The following is a 10,278-nucleotide window of genomic DNA, read 5'->3' as shown; positions in this document are numbered from 1 at the left end:
AAAAGTTTGCAAGTATATTTTGTGGATTACACAGCAGGGTGGCGACAAAGTTAACAAGTTTGATGTGGAATGCCCTGTAATAGCTCTTGGGCGGTGTGCCTTTTATCGCCTAGGCTCAGCAGTTTGAGCACCGCCTGCTGTCGCTTAGCGACGGCACTGCTGCTGTGCCTAGAGCTACCGACTGATGGCGCCATGGCCACGGATGGTAGTTCGGAGGAGGAGGTAGAGGAGGGGTGGGAGGAGGAGGAGGCATAGTAGGCCTGAAACACCTGGACCGAGGTAGGCCCCGCAATCCTCGGCGTCGGCAGTATATGACCAGCCGCAGGGTCAGACTCGGTCCCAGCCTCCACCAAGTTAACCCAATGTGCCGTCAGCGATATATAGTGGCCCTGCCCGGCAGCACTCGTCCACGTGTCCGTGGTCAGGTGGACCTTGTCAGAAACGGCGTTGGTCAGGGCACGGATGATGTTGTCTGACACGTGCTGGTGCAGGGCTGGGACGGCACATCGGGAAAAGTAGTGGCGGCTGGGGACCGAATACCGAGGGGCGGCCGCCGCCATGAGGTTGCGAAAGGCCTCGGTCTCTACTAGCCTATAGGGCAGCATCTCCAGGCTAAGCAATCTGGAGATGTGGACATTAAGGGCTTGGGCGTGCGGGTGGGTTGCACTATATTTGCGTCTGGGGTATGGAGAGCTGAACGCTGGTGGATGCTGTGGAGGATCGTGGAGGCGACAATGGGGTTCTTGTGGCAGGGTCCTGGGCAGGGGGCTGACTATCAGCTGACACAGGGGAAGGAGCAGTGGTGTGCACAGCCGGAGGTGAACGGGCTTGTTGCCACTGAGTGGGGTGTTTAGCATTCATATGCCTGCGCATACTGGTGGTAGTTAAGCTAGTAGTGGTGGAACCCCTGCTGATCCTGGTTTGGCAAATGTTGCACACCACAGTCCGTCGGTCATCCGGTGTTTCCTTAAAGAACCTCCAGACTTCGGAAAATCTAGCCCTCGCCGCAGGAGCCCTCGCCACGGGAGCTTCACTAGTTGACACATTTGGCGCTGATGCACCAGCTCTGGCCCTGCCTCTCCGTCTGGCCCCACCACTGCCTCTTCCAACCTGTTCTGGTCGAGGACTCTCCTCTGTCTCAGAAGCACTGTGTTCACCCGGCCTATCAACCCAGCATGGGTCTGTCACCTCATCATCCTCCGATCCCTCAGTCTGCTCCCCCCTCGGACTTCCTGCCCTGACAACAACTTCACCACTGTCTGACAACCGTGTCTCCTCATCGTCGGACACCTCTTTAGACACTTCTTCCACTACGTCAAGAAGGTCATCATCACCCACAGACTGCGACTGGTGGAAAACCTGGGCATCGGAAAATTGCTCAGCAGCAACCGGACAAGTGGTTTGTGACTGTGGGAAGGGTCCAGAAAACAGTTCCTCAGAGTATGCCGGTTCAAATTACAAATTTTCCTGGGAGGGGGCAGACTGGGGGGGAGGAGGCTGAGGTGCAGGAGCTGGAGGAGTGCCGATTTCGGTGACATGGGTGGACTGCGTGGAAGACTGACTGGTGGACAAATTGCTTGAAGCATTGTCGGCAATCCACGACATCACCTGTTCGCACTGTTCTGGCCTCAACAGTGCTCTACCACGAGTCCCAGTAACTTCAGACATGAACCTAGGGAGTGTAGCTCTGCGGCGTTCCCCTGCTCCCTCATAAGCAGGTGGTGTCTCACCCCGGCCAGGACCACGGCCTCTGACCCCTGCAGTAGTTGGACGCCCACGTCCCCGCCCTCGTCCTCTACCCCTAGCCCTCGAGTTAAACATTTTTAAAATGAGAGTTATAACTTTCATTTTTTTTTAACTTTTTTTTGTGTTTTTTTTTTTTGTGTTTTTAAGTTTTTAAAACCAAACGATGCTATCCTATTGCTATGGCTATTTTCTAGCCAAGTATGAAAGCACACTACTATGCCAGATGAGATGACGCTGAGTTATTAAACAAAATAAACGTAAAATAAAAAAGGAAATGGCAGACTGTGCCTAATTGAAATCCAACCCCTAATAAATTTTCCCACTTCGGTCTTTGCAATGGATATGTGCGTCACTAAGCGCAAAACACAGCGGTCGCAAGTCTCACTACAAATTGCTCACAATTTGCTAGTAGATGCACTGCAGCAAGTACAGCCACCAGCAGATCAACCAGAAATCAAATATATATAACGCTACTGTAGGCGTAAGTAAGCCGTTTGGATTCTCCTATGGCTATTTTCTAGCCAAGTATGAAAGCACACTACTATGCCAGATGAGATGACGCAGAGTTATTAAACAAAATAAACGTAAAATAAAAAAGGAAATGGCAGACTGTGCCTAATTGAAATCCAACCCCTAATAAATTTTCCCACTTCGGTCTTTGCTATGGATATGTGCGTCACTAAGCGCAAAACACAGCGGTCGCAAGTCTCACTACAAATTGCTCACAATTTGCTAGTAGATGCACTGCAGCAAGTACAGCCACCAGCAGATCAACCAGAAATCAAATATATATAACGCTACTGTAGGCGTAAGTAAGCCGTTTGGATTCTCCTATGGCTATTTTCTAGCCAAGTATGAAAGCACACTACTATGCCAGATGAGATGACACTGAGTTATTAAAAAAATAAACGTAAAATAAAAAGTAAATGGCAGACTGTGCCTAATTGAAATCAAACCCCTAATAAATTTTCCCACTTTGGTGTTTGAGGTGGATATGTGTGTCACTAAGAGCTAAACACAACGGTAGCAAGTCCCCCTGCAAATTCCTCACAATATGGTACTAGCTGCAAATAAAAAAAAAAAAGTATAACGTTATTGTAGCCCTAAGAAGGGCTGTTGGGTTCTTGGAGAATCACTCCTGCCTAACAGTAAGCTAATAGAACACCCTAACGCTTTCCCTGACCAGCAGCAGCTCTCTCCCTAGCGGCATCCAGACACAGAATGATCCGAGCAGCGCGGGCAGCGGCTAGTCTATCCCAGGGTCACCTGATCTGGCCAGCCAACCACTGCTATCGACGTGTAAGGGTACCACGTCATGCTGGGTGGAGTGCAGAGTCTCCTGGCTTGTGATTGGCTCTGTTTCTGGCCGCCAAAAAGCAAAACGGCGGGAGCTGCCATTTTCTCGAGCGGGCGAAGTATTCGTCCGAGCAACGAGCAGTTTCGAGTACGCTAATGCTCGACCGAGCATCAAGCTCGGACGAGCATGTTCGCTCATCTCTAATTATAACATTACTGAAGAGATTGTTCTCCACATGACATGTATTATAATTCTGCATAGAAAATAAGATGATTGGGTTGAGAGAACTCTAACTCTAAGGGTTTCACGCAAGGTTGTGTCACCACATTGGTTGGATATAAATAAATGTAACCATAGACATTTATAAACCTGATCCCACAAAACTGACAGAATATTATGTGATTCATGTTATTTGGGTTGTGTTATTCTTCTGGAACGTTGAGCATTTAAAGTGCAGTCAGATGGAGAATTTTGTAGTTTACTATTACCGCATATATACGCAAGTGTAAGCAAGTTTTTCAGCACAAAAAATGTCGGCTTATACTCAAGTCTATTAAAAAAAAAGTGTACTCACCTTCCGACGCCCTCTCTCCGTGCGGTGCCGTCGCTCGAGCCGCTGACGTCACAGCTCCAGCGATGGCACCGCATGGAGAGTGGGAACCGCATCCGGAACATCGTTGGACAGAAGAGGATCTCCCGGGAGGGGGGATTGCGTCGGTAAGTGAGTACACTTTCCTTTTTCTTATAGGCTGGGCAGGGGCCTGTATACTGGGTGAGGGGCTGTATACTGGGGGATGCAGGCTGCATACTAGGGACAGGGGGCTGCTGGCTGTATACTAGGGACAGGGGGATGCTGGCTGTACACTAGGGACAGGAGGCTGCAGGCTGTATACTAGGGAGAGGGGGCTGCAGGCTGTATACTAGGGACAGGGGGCTGCTGGCTGTATACTAGGGACAGGAGACTACTGGCTGTATACTAGGGACAGGGGGCTGCTAGCTGATTTCAAGGGACAGGGGGCTGCAGGCTGTATACTGGGAGCAGGGGCTGTATACTGGGGACAGGGGCTGCAGGCTGTATACTGGGGGAGGGGCTGTATACTTGGGGCAGGGGCTACATACTGGTGGCAGGGGCTGCAGGCTGTATACTGGGAGCAGGGGCTGTATACTGGGGACAGGGGCTGCAGGCTGTATACTGGGGGAGGGGCTGTATACTTGGGGCAGGGGCTACATACTGGTGGCAGGGGCTGCAGGCTGTATACTGGTGGCAGGGGCTGCAGGCTGTATACTTGGGGCAGAGGCTGCAGGTTGCATACTGGGGGGCATGCACTGGCTGGCTGTATACAGGGGGCGGTCTGGGACCAATGCATTTCCTACCCTCGGTTTATACTCAAGTCAAAATTAGAGATAAAATGAGGCACTTCGGCTTATACTCGGGTCGGCTGATACTTGAGTATATATGGTATCTTATTTTAAGAGAAAAAGGTGGGCAGTGGGCAGGTAATAGAGTAAAGTTTCCCAGGGTAGGTCTTCACATGGAGGCCATGCATGTGGCAAACTGTTAAGCAGGCATGGGAACGGGGTATCTTAGTGGCTCCCCTAAAAATCTCCAGAGAGGAGGCAGAGAGATGAGTTCTACAGCCAAATAAACTTAGAAATGTTAATGCAACTATGTAATAAAAAGTTTATTGCAAATAAAATAAAAAGGATGATTTATTTTGTTTGTACATTCCCTTCCTGAGACATTACAGATTGTTCACCAAATTGAGGCTAGCTGTCCAAGGTTTGCCCCGCATTCATGTTCTGTAAGACAATTCATCCATGAGACATGGTGGAACCGTGTTACAAGTTCACAAATCATAGGAAAATTTTGTGAAACTGTGCAGAAACTGACTATGCCTTCAGCATACAGCATATAAAGAGTGATCAATGATTCCAATAGTACAAGCAGGTCTACACAAACTGGAAGTGCTGCAGTAAGAAAATAGACCGAGGAACTACTGCTGGTAGTGATTAGACTAGACTGAGCAATGAGTGCTGGTAGTGATTACACTAGACTGAGGACTGACTGGTGGTAGTGATTCTACTAGACTGAGGACTGACTGGTGGTAGGGATTAAACTAAACTGATAACTGACTGGTGGTAGTGATTGCAATAGACTGAGAACTGACTGGTGGTAGTGATTACACTAGACTGAGAACTGATTGGTGGTAGTAATTACAATGGACTGAGGACTGACTGGTGGTAGGGATTGCACTAGACTGCGGACTGACTGCTGGTAGTGATTATACTAAACTGAGAACTGACTGGTGGTAGTGATTACACTAGAAAGAGAACTGACTGGTGGTAGTGATTACAATAGACTGAGGACTGACTGGTGGTAGGGATTACAAAAGACTGAGGACTGATTGGATGTAGGGATTATACTAGACGGATGACTGGCAGGTGGTAGGAATTACACTAGACTGAGGACAGACTGGTGGTAAAAGATTACACTAGATGGATGACTGACTGGTGCTAGTGATTGCAATACAATGTGGACTCATGGTAGTGTTTACACTAGACTGAGAACTGACTGGTGTTTGTGGTTACACTAGATAGAGGACCAACAGGTGTTAGTGATTATACTAAATTGAGGACACACTGGTGGTAGGTATTACACTAGACTGGGGACTGGTTTCTGGTAGAGATTACAGTAGACTGAGGAATATACTAGACTGAGGATTGGCAGGTGGCAAGGAAAAGAAAGCTAAATTTTGATTCATCTCATGCTTAAGCCCTGGTCCTGACTGGGATAGTCGCAAAATTGATGGGCTTTAATAAAGCTACTTCAACACCCCCCACCGGGCCTAGCCTTTTTGTGTGGGCCTGAAGGCATCCGGGGCCCAGAATACCAGACTGGCTGGCTATTGTGGCCTAGAGCATGCTGATGTCACGGTGCTTGGTTTGGGGACCGGAGGGCTGTGCTATAGTCTGGCAGGTCACCAGCAGGTAGTGTGTAAATGAAATATGGAGGGAGAGGCTGATGTACTGGTTCTCCCTGGGGCAACCCTTCAGTGTCTGTAGGATGAGTCCCTGGGTAATGGATGGGGAAGCCCGTGGTGGTAAGTAGCCGTATCCAGAGATCAGACAGAGGCAACGTTGTGCAAATCAATTTACAGTTCTGAATTGAACTTCAAACAGAAGGCAATGGCCAAACGATAACACAGCAGATTGTTGTTGCTGGAGTGGTCATGGAGAGTGGTCCGCAGGAATGGTGCACCAGCCTGATAGTAGATGCAGGCTGGGATAGTGGAGGTGGAGCTGTGTCCAAATTGTGGAATCTGCACCTCTGGACTAGAGTCTCCAGACTCGCCCCAAGTGTCTGGCAGTAGGGTTGAGGCACGATATGTTCCTAGGATTAGTATCTGTGGTGTGAAGGTGTGCTGCACACACAGTCTCTCTCTTCACTCTGACTAAGAACCGACTGCTGACACACCATGTGCTCTCACTAACCAGGGGCTTTATTCTCCCTTGGTCAGGTGGTAGCACCTCTCCAATCACACTCCAGTTAACAATACAGCCACATCATTGGATAATTACTTATAACAATATAATAATTTATTTAACCATCACTCCCCTGTTTAGTTTTTACATTTTCTAATGTATTCATTTTAATGTATTTTATTTAATTTCAATGTAATCTCCTTAGTTATTACCACCTTGTTGTATTCAATTTTAACCCCTTCTTGTTTAAGCCATTTCAGGGCAATTTTTTATTAAAATCGCCAAAAACCTTATTTAGAGGGTACATCATTTCCGGAGGAGGTGTTGGTTAAAAAAACTCAGTAATTCTTGTTTATGGTGTTTAGAATTTTTTTCCTGGATGTTCACCGCATCATAAAAATAATGGGGCAGATTTACTTACCCGGCCCATTCGCGATCCAGCGGCGCGTTCTCTGCACAGGATTCGGGTCCGGACGGGATTTATGAAGGTAGTTCCTCCACCGTCCACCAGGTGGCGCTGCTGCGCTGAAAATAATCTGAACGCGCCGGAATACACCAGCTCGGACCAAGTGAAGGTAAGCGCTTCCCAAGCGACACTTTTTCGGTTTTTAAATGCGCCAGTTTTTCCAAATACGTCGGGTTTTCATTCGGCCACGCCCCCCGATTTCCGTCGTGCGCATGCCGGCGCCGATGCGCCACAATCCGATCGTGTGCGCCACAATCCCGGGGCAATTCAGGTACAATCGTCGCAAATCGGAAATATTCGGGTAACACGTCGGGAAAACGCGAATCGGGCCCTTAGTAAATGACCCCCATAGTGCTATCTTTATTCCAAGGGTCATGGTGATTACTGCGATTCCACATTTCTAGAGCTTTATTATGGTCAACTTTTGATCAATTTTTAAGCTGTCTTTATGAGATAAGATGTGAAAATCTTTACAGCGTTCACCGTACGGGTTCAGTGACAATTTTATTTCATTGTACGGGTTGTTATGGACGTGGTGATACCTAATATGTTGTTGTTTTTATTGGTGATTTTCACTTTTTCATGTTGTATTTGATTTTTATATAGGATGGGACTTCAGGGGACTTTTATTCTTTGTCTAATAATTTTTTTTAATTGCACTTTTTTGTTTTTTACTGTATTATTTTGTCCCAGTTTGGGACATGAACAAGTGATCATTTGATCACTTGTTCATTGTAATAATATAGTGCAATACTAATGTCTTGCAGCTTATTACTTAGTCAGCCTATGCATTCAGCACAATCCTAACCGGCTGCTGCTGTGGCAGCCATGGGGTCCTAATCGGACCTCGGGGTTGCCATAACAATTATCAGCACTACCGTGACCTGCACGGAGGGTGCTGATCGTCAAGGCAATCTATCCACTATTTAGGGTGGGACAGGCAATAGCTGGGGAAGGGATTGGTCTCACTGCTCACAGTTTCTTTGCAAATCCTGCATTACAAATTCATTTATTTTTCACAAGGCAAAAAAACAGTATAACATACAAGGAATGTAACAAAGAAATAAATAAAAACAGTAAATTATTACATTTCTACAGTAATTTTACCATGAATCACAATGCAACATTCGGCATTGATAAAGTTAATAAGTAAAGATCATGAATTTCTCTTCTGCCAACGATATCTGTCACCTCAGGGATATTACAGAGTTAGCAGCTAATGATGGATTCAATGATGTTCTCACCTGTAAAGTCTCATTACGGTGACATCATCCTCCCTCCTGGATAAATACACAGCGTGAAAAATAGTCATCGGGAAATTCAGATTAAACTGTGTAGTCACCAGAGAAAAGACAGAGAGAAATCTATCATTATCCACAATAAGAACAGAGAGCAACGAAAATCAGGAATATAACATCAATATATATCTATATGTTAGGTTTTAAGTTACAGTCTTAACATGAGCTCCACATGATATTGGCCCCAACATAACAGGAGCATATGTTTCTTTAATTCTATTATCTGGCACTAGTGTGAGCTCTACCTTATTCCATTACTTGCTTCTTAAGGGAACCTCTCACCTGGTTTTAACCAATAAGCCTAATGACAAGTTCCTACAAGTTCCTGTAGTATCCTGTGCCCACACTGTTCTTAGCTAAAAATGTGCAGTTCCTATCCCCAGAAAATAAAGTTTGTAAACCTACCTGTCACCCTGCCTGAAGGATCAGGTTGTCCCAAGGGTGTGTAATGTCATGCAAGGCTGTGTGTCTCTCAGCTCACATCTGATCTTCCCCCCTCCCGTAGTTTAGAGGAGATCCTGAATCATCAACCCAAGGGAGGGGGTGGAGGAACTTGCCAGCAAACATGAGGTGAGAGACACACCGCTTTGCCTGAATAGCACACGCCCTTAGTACACCATGCTCCTATAAGCAGGGTGTCAGGTAGGCTTGCAAACTACTGCCTAGGGTAAAAAAGGCAATTATGTTGAAACAACTGAGGGTGTCTATCTCTAGTGCTCAGTTTCCTGCTTTGGTGGGGGAGTGGTCATCTTTGGAAAAAGTTTTTGATCCACAATACACAATTTCATATGGAGAACTGTAAACATGGTGTGATGCTGGGGAAGTGTGGGGTTTCTTTTAAAGAACCAGTTAAGGATATCAGGTTAGTCATCCTGACCCCAGTTCAGTAGGAAAGGCCATGGTCCTGGCAGTCAGAATAGACTGTAGCTTTCGGAATAAATGCAAAGCTAGAGTAGATATTGATTGTTCTTCTGTTTTCCCTCCCCCGGCTACCTCCAAACAAGAACCATTGCAATTATGGGCTGTGGATGCTGAGGCCAGGAGAGAACATCACTTCCCCACCACCAGACCCATGTGATCATCAGAAAGACTCTTGTACCTGAATAGTAGTGGGAGAAGCCACTCAAGCAATACATTTTAAATCTGTTGCTAAAGTTTTGCTGCAAGTTTCTTTGTGTTCTGGGTTTAAGTATTTTTCAATGAAAACACAGATAGATTCTGGGGCTGTCACTTCATTTATTGATTTGGAATTTGTTTTGGCATTGGGCCTGGAAGTGGTTTCTCCTTTCCTTGTTACCATATTTAACACCATTTAAAAGAGAGAATCAACTTGCAGTGCTGGAAGCATGGGTTCAAGTCCCACCCAGGTCAACATCTGCAAAGAGTTTGTATGTTCCCTCTGTGTTTGCGTGGGTTTCCTACATGTCCTCTGGTTTTCTCCCACACTCCAAATCATACTGGTGAAAAATCAAGGAAAAATAGTAGTCAGCTCACCTGGATGCTGAAGATGTTGATTTCTTCCGTGAATGTAGTGAGCACGGACAATCCTTGGCTCCAAATATATTTAGACAAAAGATGCAAACGAAGTCCAGCTTCAAACATGAAGTAAAATCATGGCATTTTATGGGACAACTGTAAAACAGGTTGTAACACAGCATGTGACAGTGGATATAAGCATAGGGGAGTGTGGAGACCGGGTAATCGTTTTGGAAAATACGTTTTTCTGAGCCATGAATAAGGAAACTATTTTCTGAAAGGCGTGGATTAATCCCATGGATTATAAATGGGATTTGGCAGGTTAAGGGGGTTTTGGTGGGTGTTTCTATTAGACTTTTACTAAACTACCTTGATTGTTCTGTGTATTTGTTAAAGATGCTCAAGTGAATGCATCTGCAACTGTGGTAAATCCTGGTGTAAACCACTGTTTGTTCACTACAGAGCATATGGCATTTTTAAACAGGTGGTTTGGACTGTGAGCAGTTTGAGCC

This window comes from Engystomops pustulosus, chromosome 7, assembly GCF_040894005.1.
Source record: "Engystomops pustulosus chromosome 7, aEngPut4.maternal, whole genome shotgun sequence".
NCBI classification, from domain to species: Eukaryota; Metazoa; Chordata; class Amphibia; order Anura; family Leptodactylidae; genus Engystomops; species Engystomops pustulosus.
The sequence above is the reverse complement of the archived record's forward strand: the minus strand, read 5'-3'. Positions refer to the sequence as shown.